Source organism: Schistocerca serialis, chromosome 1, assembly GCF_023864345.2.
Source record: "Schistocerca serialis cubense isolate TAMUIC-IGC-003099 chromosome 1, iqSchSeri2.2, whole genome shotgun sequence".
Classification (NCBI taxonomy): domain Eukaryota; kingdom Metazoa; phylum Arthropoda; class Insecta; order Orthoptera; family Acrididae; genus Schistocerca; species Schistocerca serialis.
Genome location: NC_064638.1, coordinates 718,907,664 through 718,924,198, shown reverse-complemented (window position 1 = coordinate 718,924,198; position 16,535 = coordinate 718,907,664). Strand labels below are relative to the sequence as shown.

Genomic DNA, 16,535 nt, shown 5'->3' with positions numbered 1-16,535 from the left:
TTCTTTGCATTGGCGGACCTACCAACAGATAATTTTCATTAGTTCATAGCATTTATCCACGGTGATATGGTCGTTGAGTGTCATATTTTAATTGTATTAAATTGCTAGCTATACCTAGCGAAGTCTCCCGTACCCAGCCGCCACCTCATGTCATAATTGGAATAGACACGATCAAAAAAAAAAAGTATGTAGCAAACATACACGTGTGCTGCCCGTTCTACTCTATGTATAAAAGAGAAATAAAATTCAAAGAAAAATTATTACTGCCATCCCAACGTTAATTTATTTCAGTTCGGATGAGTTTATCAGCCCACTCCTTTCACACGTACCGATCAAAAGCAGACCATCGAAGGTCATCTTAGCAATGCGAATATAAATATTTGATTAATTTTGATCAATAAATGGACACATACGTACTTGTGAATTACGTATTATTTCCGCAGATTAATTCTCTCCAGAATTTAGACGTCCGTATGCTGAACACTTCACAGGTATTTTACTTATGTATTTTAATCAGATTTGTGAAGAATGTATAAGCAAAACTGTCAACGGTGTTGTGCTGCCACTATAGCTAGCCCTTTTCTGCGCAGAATGCTGGCAACAGAGGAAATAGATACAAAGCAATCGCAGTTGTTGAATGGGTTGGAGGTATGGTAAAACGGCTTTCTGCCATCTTCATTCTGTGTCGACAATATAGACGCTCCATACAGATCAGCTAGGTTTCGTGTAAGTGGATTCTAGAGCCGTTCTTGTTCAGACGTGGAGTTTATTTGTAGTAATGATTACGGAGCGAGTTATATGGAAGCTGTTGTAACACATTTAATCAATGAGTAGAAATTGGATGACATCTTGAACATTTATTTAACACGTAGGCAGGTGGACAACGCGTAACCAAACTGTTAGATCGCATAGGCTGGCAGTTATTCCAAGAATGACGACTTCCAACTTCTATCTACCATTATTAATAAGAGGAAGGGACAAAGTTAATGGCGGCAGCACAGTATAGCCTATTTTCATAAAGAATATAAATTGGAAGAAATGCGTAACGATATTGGTAGCGCTAACCACGCGCACATCTCGTTTTGTGGCGCCAACAGCAGTAGGTTATGAAATGTACATCCGTTAAATTAATATCGTCAAAATGTCGAAGCAAACGTCATGTTATTAACAGTTGTTGGCGGAGCACTTATTCACTTCCCGCGGAACACCAGTGTTTCGCGAAACACAATGCTAGAGAGCAAAAAGAGGTGCACAGTTAAAAACTAATTTTACTGTATGAAACAGGATTAAACATGATATGTAAAAAAGATATGTTAAAACCAGTTTGAGGATGATAAAAGTATCAACAGCTGAATGGTCATTAATATGGGAAGGGTGTTGGAGAATATGGATAACATATTCTAAATGACCATTTGATAATGGAAGTAATATCAAAGGCATACAGCACTAACGCTGGAAATAAGCTTGAAAAATAAAAGATGCGAGGTGAAAAAGAGAACACTTTTCGCCTCCATGACTTAGTGTTAAGTGTGCCTATAATAAAAATAAAATGAAATATATAAGACCTTGACATACTGAAACAAATCACTATAATGAACGATTATAAAAAATTAGATGTCGCTAACACTTGAGCAACATTAAAAAACGAAATGAATCACAACGAAAAACGGAGGTAGACTTTTCACGCATGGTATCGAAAAACAAAAACTAATTATGTTGCTACGACATATAACGGCAACATATCACAAAATTTTGCAGTGTTTAGAAAAATCAAACGTTAGAATAGTTTTTCAAACAACAATACCTTAATATTATGTCTTCAATACGAAAAATGTGCCGAAATGTGACTAGTCCCGCTTTCAGGTGTGTATAAAATTAACTGCAATGATTGTGATCAGTATTACAAAGGTCAGATAGGACGCTCATTTAAAACTACACTCCTGGAAATTGAAATAAGAACACCGTGAATTCATTGTCCCAGGAAGGGGAAACTTTATTGACACATTCCTGGGGTCAGATATATCACATGATCACACTGACAGAACCACAGGCACATAGACACAGGCAACAGAGCATGCACAATGTCGGCACTAGTTCAGTGTATATCCACCTTTCGCAGCAATGCAGGCTGCTATTCTCCCATGGAGACGATCGTAGAGATGCTGGGTGTAGTCCTGTGGAACGGCTTGCCATGCCATTTCCACCTGGCGCCTCAGTTGGACCAGCGTTCGTGCTGGACGTGCAGACCGCGTGAGACGACGCTTCATCCAGTCCCAAACATGCTCAATGGGGGACAGATCCGGAGATCTTGCTGGCCAGGGTAGTTGACTTACACCTTCTAGAGCACGTTGGGTGGCACGGGATACATGCGGACGTGCATTGTCCTGTTGGAACAGCAAGTTCCCTTGCCGGTCTAGGAATGGTAGAACGATGGGTTCGATGACGGTTTGGATGTACCGTGCACTATTCAGTGTCCCCTCGACGATCACCAGTGGTGTACGGCCAGTGTAGGAGAGCGCTCCCCACACCATGATGCCGGGTGTTGGCCCTGTGTGCCTCGGTCGTATGCAGTCCTGATTGTGGCGCTCACCTGCACGGCGTCAAACACGCATACGACCATCATTGGCACCAAGGCAGAAGCGACTCTCATCGCTGAAGACGACACGTCGCCATTCGTCCCTCCATTCACGCCTGTCGCGACACCACTGGAGGTGGGCTGCACGATGTTGGGGCGTGAGCGGAAGACGGCCTAACGGTGTGCGGGACCGTAGCCCAGCTTCATGGAGACGGTTGCGAATGGTCCTCGCCGATACCCCAGGAGCAACAGTGTCCCTAATTTGCTGGGAAGTGGCGGTGCGGTCCCCTACGGCACTGCGTAGGATCCTACGGTCTTGGCGTGCATCCGTGCGTCGCTGCGGTCCGGTCCCAGGTCGACGGGCACGTGTACCTTCCGCCGACCACTGGCGACAACATCGATGTACTGTGGAGACCTCACGCCCCACGTGTTGAGCAATTCGGCGGTACGTCCACCCGGCCTCCCGCATGCCCACTATACGCCCTCGCTCAAAGTCCGTCAACTGCACATACGGTTCACGTCCACGCTGTCGTGGCATGCTACCAGTGTTAAAGACTGCGATGGAGCTCCGTATGCCACGGCAAACTGGCTGACACTGACGGCGGCGGTGCACAAATGCTGCGCAGCTAGCGCCATTCGACGGCCAACACCGCGGTTCCTGGTGAGTCCGCTGTGCCGTGCGTGTGATCATTGCTTGTACTGCCCTCTCGCAGTGTCCGGAGCAAGTATGGTGAGTCTGACACACCGGTGTCAATGTGTTCTTTTTTCCATTTCCAGGAGTGTAGTTTCAAAGAGAGTACGTAATCCCAAAAATATAACGGCCTTCGGTACACTCGTTACTAGGGTTGCGATAACTAGCTGGAACCTCATCGGGACATTCTGAGATGGGGATGTAGGAATGAAGTAAAAAATTTAGTTAATATAACTAGTTTTTATTTAACACGCAGTATAAAAATTCGTGGAACTTGTGCGGCAGAAGTAGTTGGTACTCCATATTCTTCGGAAGATTTCACCTTTTACAGCAAGTTTTTCCCCCTTTTACGTATTTATAAAACTCCCTGAAACACCATCTGTGAGACGACCTTGTCAACATTTACTCGTTGTCATAAATAAAGCCATCTGAGGCGGCATTTACATGCTGCACTAACAGACGGCGTTACTTCAGTACTTGAGCCAAGTTCGTAACAGTATTTTGCAAAATCGGGACAAAACTGGATCTTGTCAAGATGTCGGTACAAGGTGGCTCATAAAGTTGACGGTCTCGATATATTGAATGGCAACCCTACACATTACTGAAAATAAACACTCCACAACAAACGCAAGACGGAGCCGTGTAAGTGTTACGTGCAGTTATCAAGGGAAGACTACTCGGAGTGCTAGTGTAAGCCGGAAATCATGGATGTATGATCGATCTTCAGCAAAAGAATGGATAGCTTTAGCATCAAGAAATTGTATCCAGAACACATTTTAAACAAACAGTGCGATTTCATCCAGAATTGTTACTTTAAAAATTTTCAGGAGTTATATAGGCTGTATAAATATTCTACTTTTTCCCGTCGTCTATAACAGATCTTCAAGAAAAGTTAGTTACATGAGTAACTGTTTAGTCAGTCCACTTTTCTTGTGACACAACCTGCGTTATCAAGACTCATAAAGGAAATAATTTTTATTTCTCTCGTATCTTAATTCCTGAATTTTACACAGATTACACATTTTCTGCAAAGAAACGGTCTTTGTCGTTCAATTACTTTGTTTCACACCTCATAACAGCAACCAATGTCTTTCATTGATCAGTAGAAACTATTTCTTTTAGAACTCAAGTATTCACCGTCATTTGACACTTCAGGCGGCCGAACCCACTCCGCGATATTTCCCAGCCAGAAACTCTATACAACACTCACATTTACCATTTAACCCTTTGTTTCCTGACATAAGAAAAAATTTACTTTTTAACATTTTCTTTGCAGAATTTATGCTATTGTGGCCTCAAAGGACGGTAGGATTTTTTGTAAAATTTTATTTTATTTTTCACAACTTTTTTCTGTCCTGGTACTTAGAAGTACCGTCAGACTCCATGTACAGAATCACAACATGCGCAGAAAAATGCTCCAATTTTTATAACTTGTACCTTATTCCACATAAATATTAAATATTTTTACATTAGAAAATTAATTAACCGAAATATGATATTTCTGAATTTTTTTTTTTTAAATATCGCGTAAATTTATTCTAGAGCAACTTCACAATACATAGTAACTTAGCTATACATTTTTGACAGTATATACATATCACATATTTTCGGATACCTCATGAAATTGTAGGAAACAGTTCTTTTTCTCACTGCAGCACAAATACACTTTACATGTACTACATTGTGAATGTGGTCTCGACTGAATTTTATTTTTCGCACACTTTTCGCATCGTCATATCTGTGGTCATCAGTCCCCTAGAACTTAGGACTACTTAAACCTAACTAACCTAAGGACATCACACACATCCATCCCCGAGGCAGGATTCGAACCTGCGACCGTAGCAGTCGCGCGGTTCCGGACTGCGCGCCTAGAACCGCTAGACCACCGCGGCCGGCCCAAGACGTACATCCTTCGGAACAGAAAAGTTATCCTTCGTTCTCTTTGGGAGAGTTATTTCGTCTTTACCAGAGTTTCTCTTTTTGAGATTTGGCACTTGCTGTTCATTCATTAGCCCTAGTGCCACAGCACACCTGAATTCCAGCAGTGGCAGTGCCCCATGTAGATAACTGAAAATGACGTAAGCATTGACAGAAGCAATTTCTATTGCTCCCCAGAAGAGACGGTACCACCATTTGTTTGATCGCTTGTCAAGACCATAAGTTGAATGTAATCTGTGTGCATGATCCACACCACCCACGTTTTTATTGTAATCACATACAATAACTGGACATGGTATAGTCATACTAGTTCCATCTTTCTGTTTTCTTGTCACTACGCTCTGTTCAATGCCATGGAAGTTTGATGCAAAATATACTACTTTATTTTCCTTCCATTGAAATACTGTTAGGTCTAAAGATGACTCTCTGTGATTTGATTTAGACATTTTTCTTTAGGTAAATTCCCTGGCAAACCTTTCCTGTTTGTTCTAATTGTTCCACAGGCAAATGTATTTACCGATTTCTGAGTGAGAAAAAGTGGACAGAGCAACTAGTGAGAGGTAACGCACTGTTGCTACAATAAAGTGTTCGCACAGCCTGACGGTACTAATGAGTTCGCTTTATATTTTCCACTTTATCTCATTCACTTGTAACGTAATGCTTCAAACTATTATAAAAAAACAAAGAAGATAAGTACGTACAATGGAAAACTCAACGGAAGTTTCAATAAATTGCGCACAAATTCAGGCAACACCATGGAAACAAGCACATACAATCTCCTGTTTTCACAGCGGCGCGCGAAAAACAATTTCAAGCTCTGACCGCCAGAGAGGTCTATGTATTGCACAATAACATCTATGAAACAGTAGAGCAGAGTTACTGTTATGTACCGACGGGCTCTCAGATCACGAAACTGCACCACGAGAAAATAATTAGAGTCAAAACTTACTGGTACTTTTAAGTACCGTCAGGCAACAAAGGGTTAAAGCCTTATTATAGTAGGCTCTTCATTCCCGAAGACGGCGCATTCACCTTCGCGCGCAATACTTCGAAAAATCGTCACGTCATCCCAAACCAAAAGATTGTTGTTCTCTCGTCGTGATACCAGTGGACTGCTTCTTCGTATTATGTCTCTGCTTCCGCAAATCTAGTACACTCAGCGCAGGAACTTCAATAAATTCGAAAACTCAAATGTTATTTCTGAAATAGCGATGGATTTTTTCCCGAATTTGTTGAAAACATTAAAACTCACTTCCACTTCATTTCAACAAAAGAATCGTTCAAGTTATCTATGGAACATGTAACTAACAAAATAACTCGATTTCTCGCCGCTCTCTAACGGTTTTTCGCGCTTTTGTGTCACTGCAACACACAAAGCAGTTTCACACATTTTCGCAGACCACACGTATCCGACAGGCAAGACACAGAATGCAACTAGTCGATGGGACATGAAACAATAACAACTTTTTTAAACATACGAGCAACAGATCCGTTCCGTTGAAAGAGCACGCACCTGGGGGTTGGCAGTACCTCCGTATAGCCAAGTCAACATTCACCTCGTTTACATGAGGCTCCCAAAACCGGATTTCGTAAGCCGACTTCCCAATACCTCTTCTGGGTGGTCACTTAAACACTTCAGAATCGATACTAGAAATCCGCTTCTGGTTGTCGGTTTTCCAATTCTGCAATCGATTTTCTCTCCCATGTTAACGCGACCGGTTTTAAAACGCGCTTGGGCTGTCAGGTTTCGTCTATTTTTAACGACTTTCAGCTAGTATGGACGGAGTGGCTCTTCGTACAGTGAAGGATAAGCAGAAATATTAGACTGAAGCTGTTTACACCTCGTCTTATTAAAGAGAATAGCGATTGTGCTCACTAAACCAGAAACTGTAGCAGCTGTTTTCTGGGCCCTCATATTTAACTGGGCCAGCAAATCCGCTTTAGACCTTAACATGTAAACATGACACGCAACAATGGTTTTCAAAATTCGGTTTTCATCTTTCGGAAAATGTGTCGCATGTAAATGTAGTGATTCCCCATCTCATGAACATGGCGGCTGCTAAACAACGCTCACTCTGCATCACGCATGCCTAGGAGGTAAGCTGCTAAATAAAATTGCGCGTATAACAACCACAAGAAAAATTTCCGTTCTTAAAAACTGTTTCCTCAGTTCACTTTGGGACAAGGTCTCATCTAGCAATACTGGTAAGTGAAGTGCGATGAGTACACTTAACATATGGGTCGGCGGGTTAATAATGAGAATTAATGATCAGCAGTCATAGGAAAATATTAGAATATTGTAAAAATTGTTCGCTGTCTTTTCGAGAACCTGGAAACTATTTCTGTGGTCAGTCAGAAAGCGATGGTGAACATACTGACCATAGTTCTCAGAAGTCCACATTCTTGTCCAGCCCACTGAAAGAAATGTTTTTGTTCCCTATTTGTTCAGCGGGATCAGGACTATGATTATAAATGAAGATTCTGAGTTCTAATTGACAGATATATTTGGTAAAGTTTCACATGCACAACACTGTAATATTCATTATGTTAATATTAATCATAAATCTCTCTATCCTAAACAGCACTATGAGCAGTTCAGAGGCGACCTCAACAGTAAGTTGCTATTAAATTGCCTTTCGCCCTGACTTCTGAAAATAAAAACAATTGCTCGCCATAAAAGTGGAAAATAATTGTCTCCACTTGCCATGCGGATGTGTTAACATTATGGGCGGCACACTAACAGTTACTTCTGCGAAATCCAAGCGAACCAGGACTTCCTATTGTACCGAAAACAAGAGTTTAGTTGCGGTCTGGCTGTGACGTCATCCGAGGCATCACGTACTCCGGCGTTTGACTGACGCGGATCGTACGGTGTTGTGTGCGCAGTGAAGACTAGTCTTAGGCCGGTATTACACTGTCAAATTTCTTTGTCCAATATCTTTGTCAAAGATTTTTGATAGTGTAATAGGGTCTTTGTCAAGTGTCGTCCAATATTTGATCAAATCTAGGGCCTCGCTGTATATTTGATCAAAGAAACCGCTTGTCTTCTGTTCACTGCAATGTGACATGTTACCACATCGAGCGCTAGCATCGCTGCAGCGTTCTGTCGTCTGTAGTGTTTTTATAACCATTGCCGGTAAATACAATTGGTGTGTGCCGACAACTACAAAATTAATAGAGATGTCTGAAGCTGATGAGGCGCTTTACAACGTGAGGCACCCTGAATACAAAAATAGATTAAGAAGATTGGAGACCTAACCTGACCTAACCTAACATAACCCTCTCCTGTAGCAAGGAATCGGAGTCTTCTGAAGATGTAACAGTTCTTAAGTGAATATTGTGCTTTGTGATATGAGGATACACTTCATTGAGCACATACAGAAATGTATGCTCATCCATTCTTAAGTAATCGATGTACGACTTGACGTCTTCCACTGTAAGCTCACGTAACAAGTTTTGTTGAATGCTTTTATCGTGTCGCCGTAAAATCCACGGCTTCATCCAGATTAGATTAGTTTTTCGTTCCATAGATCCGTGCTGAGGAGATCCTCGTGGATGTGGAACATGTCGACTTTTTTAAAGCTGAAATAACAATACTAATAGTATGAATAAATACATCATTTGTTTCTATTAAAAATTTCGCCAATGGAGTAGAAGGAGTTTGCCAGTAGTAAGTCTTTCAGGCTCCTTTTAAACTGATCTTTATTTCTAACTAAATTTTTTATGTTTCCTGGCAAATTATTGAAGATGAGTGTTCCTGAGTAGTGGACCCCTTTTTGAACTAAAGTAAGTGCTTTTAAGTCCTTGTGCAGATCATTTTTGTTCCTAGTATTGTATGTATGAACTGAGTTGTTTGTTGGAAAAAGAGATATATTATTTACGACAAATTTCATTAAGAAGTAAATAAACTGAGAGGCAGTAGTTAGTATACCCAGTTCTTTGAAGAGGTTTCTGCAGGAGGCCGTGAATTTACTACACAAATAATACGTATTACACGCTTTTGGACCTTGAAAACTTTTGTTTGACTTCAAGATTTACCCCAAAATATTATCCCATATGACATTATGGAATGAAAGTATGCAAGCTTTTTCATTTTTATGTTGCCTATGTCTGCTAACACTCGAATTGCAAATACAGATTTGTTAAGGCCTTTCTGCAGTTCTGTGGTGTGCTCCTCCCAACTGAATTTATTATCAAGTTGTAATCCCAGGACTTTTAAGACTCTCAACCTCGTATGTATGGTTCCATTTTTTTCCCCCACTTCTTTTCCGCATGTGCACACAACGCAATTGGAGTACGTAGAACTGCTGCGGTTAATAACAAGTTGTTGTCAGCCTTCTTGAACTTTGACGAAAAATTTGATGACAGTGTAAGACCCCTTGTACCGCTACGTTAAAGATCTTTGTCAAATATATTGGACGGAATATTGGATCACATCTTTGATCAAATCTTTGACAAAGAAATTTGATAGTGTAATACCGGCCTCCGTGGCTATATTTATATACGGGCACAGCGAACCGCTAGGGGAACATCTGCCGTTATCGGTCCATGCCCACGGTAACAGCCTCTAAACAGCCGCTTTTCCGGACACACAATATTTTACACGTAACACTGTTGTGTATCAGTTTTGAATTTTCGTAATTTTTGTATGAACGTAATAAAGTTGGTTAAAATCGCAGAAAAAGTTTTAGCTCTCCTGCATTTAAACTTTGCCGTCAAGAATTTTTAGAACGAAACTGATAGTAGAACATGACCTCTGAATTACAACTTTAAGAGTCCTTGTATGGGGCTATTACAAATGATTGAAGCGATTTCATAAATTCACTGTAGCTCCATTCATTGACATATGGTCACGACACACTACAGATACGTAGAAAAACTCATAAAGTTTTGTTCGGCTGAAGCCGCACTTGAGGTTTCTGCCGCCAGAGCGCTCGAGAGCGCAGTGAGACAAAATGGCGACAGGAGCCGAGAAAGCTCACATCAGTCAGTCATCACAGTGCAACGACACTTCAGGACGAAGTTCAACAAAGATCCACCAACTGCTAACTCCATTCGGCGATGGTATGCGCAGTTTAAAGCTTCTGGATGCCTCTGTAAGGGGAAATCAACGGGTCGGCCTGCAGTGAGCGAAGAAACAGTTGAACGCGTGCGGGCAAGTTTTACGCGTAGCCCGCGGAAGTCGACGAATAAAGCAAGCAGGGAGCTAAACGTACCACAGCCGACGGTTTGGAAAATCTTACGGAAAAGGCTAAAGCAGAAGCCTTACCGTTTACAATTGCTACAAGCCCTGACACCCGATGACAAAGTCAAACGCTTTGAATTTTCGGCGCGGTTGCAACAGCTCATGGAGGAGGATGCGTTCAGTGCGAAACTTGTTTTCAGTGATGAAGCAACATTTTTTCTTAATGGTGAAGTGAACAGACACAACGTACGAATCTGGGCGGTGGAGAATCCTCACGCATTCGTGCAGCAAATTCGCAATTCACAAAAAGTTAATGTATTTTGTGCAATCTCACGGTTTAAAGTTTAGGGCCCCTTTTTCTTCTGCGAAAAAAACGTTACAGGACACGTGTATCTGGACATGCTGGAAAATTGGCTCATGCCACAACTGGAGACCGACAGCGCCGACTTCATCTTTCAACAGGATGGTGCTCCACCGCACTTCCATCATGATGTTCGGCATTTCTTAAACAGGAGATTGGAAAACCGATAGATCGGTCGTGGTGGAGATCATGATCAGCAATTCATGTCATGGCCTCCACGCTCTCCCGACTTAACCCCAAGCGGTTTCTTTCTGTGGGGTTATGTGAAAGATTCAGTGTTTAAACCTCCTCTACCAAGAAACGTGTCAGAACTGCGAGCTCGCATCAACGATGCTTTCGAACTCATTCATGGGGACATGCTGCGCCGAGTGTGGGAGGAACTTGATTATCGGCTTGATGTCTGCCGAATCACTAAAGGGGTACATATCGAACATTTGTGAATGCCTAAAAAAACTTTTTTGGTTTTTGTATGTGTGTGCAAAGCATTGTGAAAATATCTCAAATAATAAAGTTATTGTAGAGCTGTGAAATCGCTTCAACCATTTGTAATAACCCTGTATTTGTTATTATTTACATCCAGGTCTTAAAACTTGTTATAGCTCTATTATTTAGTAGGTTTCATCACGTGCTGTAACCAAAACTTTCTAGCATCAGTGTAACAGATACTTAATCTACTACAAATAAGCACATATTTGTTACGAAAGTAGTTTTCAGTAAATTACTCGAAAACTATTAGGGGCAGCTCAATGGGGTTACATAATTAATGTTTTTATGCTAAACTGAACCTTCATACAAGTTTTCATATTTCTAAGTCTAATACTTAGCGCTATCAATTTTTCTTAAAAACATGGATTCTGGCCAAAATATTGCTTTAATCACGTTGGGACTTGTACCAGTTAATTTTGACATACATCTGTACATTATGACCAATTTTTGGGTTCCTGGCTTTATTATTCAGCGCCACTTATTTTTTCTTAAAACGATGTATTTAGGGAAAAAAATATTCATCTGATGAATCTGAGATTTGACATTAATATATTAAAGCACATGCTAACAACTTTTAGTTCCATTCTTAAATTATGATGCAATAGTTGTGTCCTTCGCACAGACGCTTGTGGTGACGGCGTAGCGCTACTAGCAGTAAACTGGGGAAGTCGCGGCACACTCGTTCGCCTCTGTATCTCTCAAATGATACAGAACTTGTTTCGTTCGCTACACACAGTTCTACACTAATTTGTATTGACTTTGATGTGTTCACTGGAGTGTGAGCGATAGAGTGTTTGTTACAGTACGAACATCTGAAGTTAGTGTTTTTATCTTAAGGGTGTGCAGGTGGAGGAGCGATAGAGTACCACTGCCGCTGCGGTGATCGGTGACGTGAGAGAGAGAATGTTTTGTCTGTCTCCGGTTCGGAGCTTGCCACCCGACAGATTCGCGCGTCGTACTGCCACCCGACAGATTCGCGCGTCGTACCAAAAAGCTGCAATGGTATAAATTTGACACGGAAGAAACATAGATTCGAGATTACGCATTATACAGTTTCTCTCTTCAAATGCATTACTCACATGTATAAACTAAAATAAAACTGTTTTACAGGTGTTGTAGTACTAAGCAGTTAGTGGAGAAAAACATTTCAAAAAGTATTGAGCATTTCAGGTCGTGTCAGATAATTTTATGTAAACACAATTACTACTAAATAATTAATCGCTCATTTCGTTATTATTTAAATCGTCAACGCCAGACAGTACACCACGACACAGCATCTTCAATGCCACAACGGTATGTAACACAGTGAGTTGAAATAACATTGGGATACTTTTCTCTGGGCATCTGCACGAATCCTGAGCGAAATCGAAGCACTGACAGAGCGCCGTCTGTGCATACGCAGATCCGCTTTTGCCACGACTTTATATTTGCAAAAGAATTCAGATATCGCTGTCATTATATGAATTGCTTTTGAAGAAATCGTTAGCTCTGTAGAAAATAGTATCTCGTTTTTAATCTTTTCGTTTTGCATGTATCGAACGAGGACTAACAGTTGACAACAATTTGCAACATCTGTACTCTCGTGTAACTGTGTAGCGAAAAATTCTGGTCCTTTCATGGCCTGCACCACATGATTTATTACGTCTTCGGCCATATCATGAATCCGACGTTTCACAGTGTTGTCAGAAAGCGATATTTGTAAAGATTTGGTTTACTTTCCGGTCAAGATCAATATCAGCTGCTTTCAACAAATAGGATTTGACAAGTGTTTCTCCGACAATATGATTTTTCTTAGTCTTTCCGATGAGTAGCGATAATTCATAGGAAGCTAGGATCGCTTTTTCAGAAGACTGAGCAATGGCTCCAGTACCATCCAGCTTCACACATTTCAAACTCAGACATTTTGCAGCAAAAAATTCCATCAGCTTACCTTTTAAAGCGCTGTGTTCAGTCCACAAATGCCGTTCGAGACAATAAAGTCTCATGGCACCATTCTCAATACTTCATAATAAATAACACATTGCATCATGCAGACTGTATTTAATGTAATCATCGCTGTATTTGCGTTTCTTCGACAAACTCATGGCGAAGTAAAGAAAAAAATTTCACATCGTAACTACACACGATTAAACTGCATACTGACTGAACAACTCAGTCCAACTAAGACTAGAGCGCCAACGCTGCTTAGAAACAAAGCCACTACTGGCAACAACTACTATATCGTTGAAGCTGTGAGAAATCTTACACAGGAGACAGCTGGCAGGTAGTGTTCCGCGTCGGACCGACGTGCGACGATCGGTCAAGTTCGCACGTTTACTGTACTCGAACGCTGCGAGTTCCAGCGGTCGGATTGGCAACGGTCAGTTACTGCGTTTACATTCAGGTTGAATTGTCTACAGAGTACCGAGTAGACAGTTCGGCATAAGTGCAAACACATTTGTCTTGATTAAATAGCTACTTTTTTAACAACGTAATGCGTTCGTACTGCTCGCTCCTGTCGCTTCCCCTTTTATACACTCATCTTCAGAAAAAAAACAGAACACCTTGAATGAATAGAGATAGGATGTTCATGTTCACAAGACATGTGCATTAGTATGTTCTGCAGAAATGATTAGCATTTGAACCATGTCGGCCTGCGGGTTCAAGGTCAACACCGATTCGCAGTGCAACACCACCTACAGGTAACATGTGCTGCGGCTCTCGTTGTCACTATACACCGAAAGGTAATGGATCAGTGCGACTTGAGCCAAAGCCTTCTAGATGCAAGGCCTACGCACAGCGGCCATATTGGCACGTGACGTCACAAACTGTTGGCCATCTTATCTGTAGTCGGCAGTCCTGTTGGCGTGTATGTTGTGTTGAAAGTGTGTGCCACGTGAAAGTGATATATATTTCATAAAGTATTCGCCTACAGTTCTTCGAAGTATGGGATACAAGTGTTGCGTTCCCTTTTGCCAGGGAAATTATAAATCCCAAAAAGGCATGACAGTGCACATGTTTCGATTTCCCAAATGTGTGAAGTTGAGAAATCGCTGGATTGCAGCTATTCCCAGACAGGAATTTGTGTCTACGCATCATTCAAGGGTAAGTAAATGACAAAAAATTTATAGCGTGTTATTTGTTTCCATTGCACCACATTTGCCAATTGTTTTTAAAAGCAGTTATGTATCATGTACCAGTATAATTTGTTTTTTTAATTCTGGACCATTGCTGCGAGGCTAATACGAAGCAACTATTGTCACACAGAATAGTTATATCAATTAGTGTGGCTCGAAAATGTTTAGTATTCCTTATCATTCCTACCAGATTACTGAGTTTCCAGTACTTTTATTTGGAAGAGCTACAGAATGATTTCGTTCAGTTTTACATATACAGCTACTCGGAAATAATTTCAATTTGAGTAAACTGCCTTAGAAAATTGCTTTAATGAACTCAGTGTTCGACAGATTAAGCAGGATAGAAAGCAGAATTTCGATGTAAGTGCATTATGATTAAATTAACAGCACTCTGTGACACGAATTTCAGTCAAGGATATAGGAGAAACAATCTTTTCATGTTTAAGGTTCTAAAGTTCTGGAGAAACAGGGAAATAAAATAATTTTTCGGGTTTTTTGATTCATTAAACATTATGTCAGGAGGTGCTCCATTTCGTCGAATGATTTGAGTTTCGTGTGCGCCTAGAAACGCGTATTTGAGGCAAATCGTCAAAATAATTTTACATCTTGATATATCATAGGGCAGTTTTGTTCAGTTACTTTACGCAATGATATAAATTTCCATACTTTCATTACGAGGCCGTGTAGAAGAGGAAAGCACGAGAATCCCTGTGCGGTCTCAGCTCTAAAACTCGTGAAGTTCGTATGGTTGCAGAGTGCGTAACAGGAGCGTTCCGATACAGACCCGGCCATCAGTATGTGACGTCACAAGTGTGCGCGCAGGCCTGTAATCTAGGTGGTGTTGCCTGAGCACGCGTGCAGCGTGCTTCACAGACGTATGCGCGAACCGTACCGTCCAATCAGTGAGTTTGAAAGAAAGCGCATTATTCGCGTGAGAGAATGTGAAGCATCCCCCTAAAAATTGCTACTTGTGTGGGACTAAGTGTTGCGACAGTGCAACGGGAGTGCCCAGAATGATTCACGGAAGGCCGTAGAACACGACGAGATGGGTCAGGTCGCACCGCCCAGAGGAGATCGACACCTCGTGCGAATGGCATTGCAGGACAGTTCTGCTTCCTCCTGGGCTCTGGCGCAATAGTGGAACGATTTAATACATCGTACATTATCAGGGGTGTCAGTCGGTCGCCGTTTATTACCGCCTGGGTTACGTACGCGTCGTCCACCTCTCTGCCTACCTTTGACGAATGTGCAGATACGTGCTAGATGGCAATGGTGTATAGAACGTCACTGGGGACAGGAATGGCATCAGATAATGTTTTCGGACGAATCCAGGTTCTGTTTGTTTGAAAACGATGGTCGCATTTTGGTTCGCCGGAGACAGGCAGAGCGGCATCACATTGGCTGCATTCGCAAAAGATATACAGCGCCAACTCGAGGCCTTATGGTGTGGGGTTCTATTGGGTACAGCGACACATCACAGTTGGTGCGTGTCTAGGGTACTGTGCCCAGTGTGACCATTACCTTTTCTTCACAACACCCCAGGTGCCATTTTTAGCAACATAATGCACGACCACATGTTGCTGCACGAACACGTATCTTCTTGGTTTCACAGGATGTCACCGTTTTGCCTGACTCACCAGACTTTTCGCCAATCGAAAATGTGTGGGATATGGTGAAACGACTGGTACCGTGCTGAGACCCAATGCCAACCACCACAGATGAACTTTGGAAACAGGTGAACGCAGCATAGATGGTTATACAACAGGACACCATACGTGCCTTATACGCGTCTATGCCATCAGGCATTGAACAAGTATCAGGGTTGTGACGGACTCTGTGTCTACTTGACAACGGGGCACATGCTGAACCGAGGTGACTGAAACGTTAACCATTTCTGCAGAACACGCTAATGAACATGTCCAGTGAATATGCACGTCCTATCTCTAATCGTGCAAGGTGTTCTGTTTTTTCTGGACATGAGTGTACGTCCCCACACCCTCTATTGGGAGGGAGGCGGGGGGAGGCACGCCCCTCACAGTTTGAAAACCAATGTTCTAGAAGGAGTTGTTTATCTTTTGCCAAATAGAAATCTGATTATGAACAAGTGTAGTAAAAATAGTTACTATTCAGCATTCGATAGCGTTTTGATTTATAGGCTTGATTATGAGTAACGCCTATAAAAT

General features: G+C 41.8%; 1 protein-coding gene and 1 long non-coding RNA gene across 2 annotated transcripts in view; one reads left to right on the top strand and one right to left on the bottom strand.

Moving 5' to 3' along the window:
- LOC126481267 (USP6 N-terminal-like protein) overlaps nucleotides 1-16,535 on the bottom strand; it is a 284,510-nt gene that overhangs the window by 43,151 nt on the left and 224,824 nt on the right. The window lies entirely within an intron of this gene.
- The window catches only part of LOC126481283 (uncharacterized), a 302,682-nt gene that overhangs the window by 111,946 nt on the left and 174,201 nt on the right, over nucleotides 1-16,535 (top strand). The window lies entirely within an intron of this gene.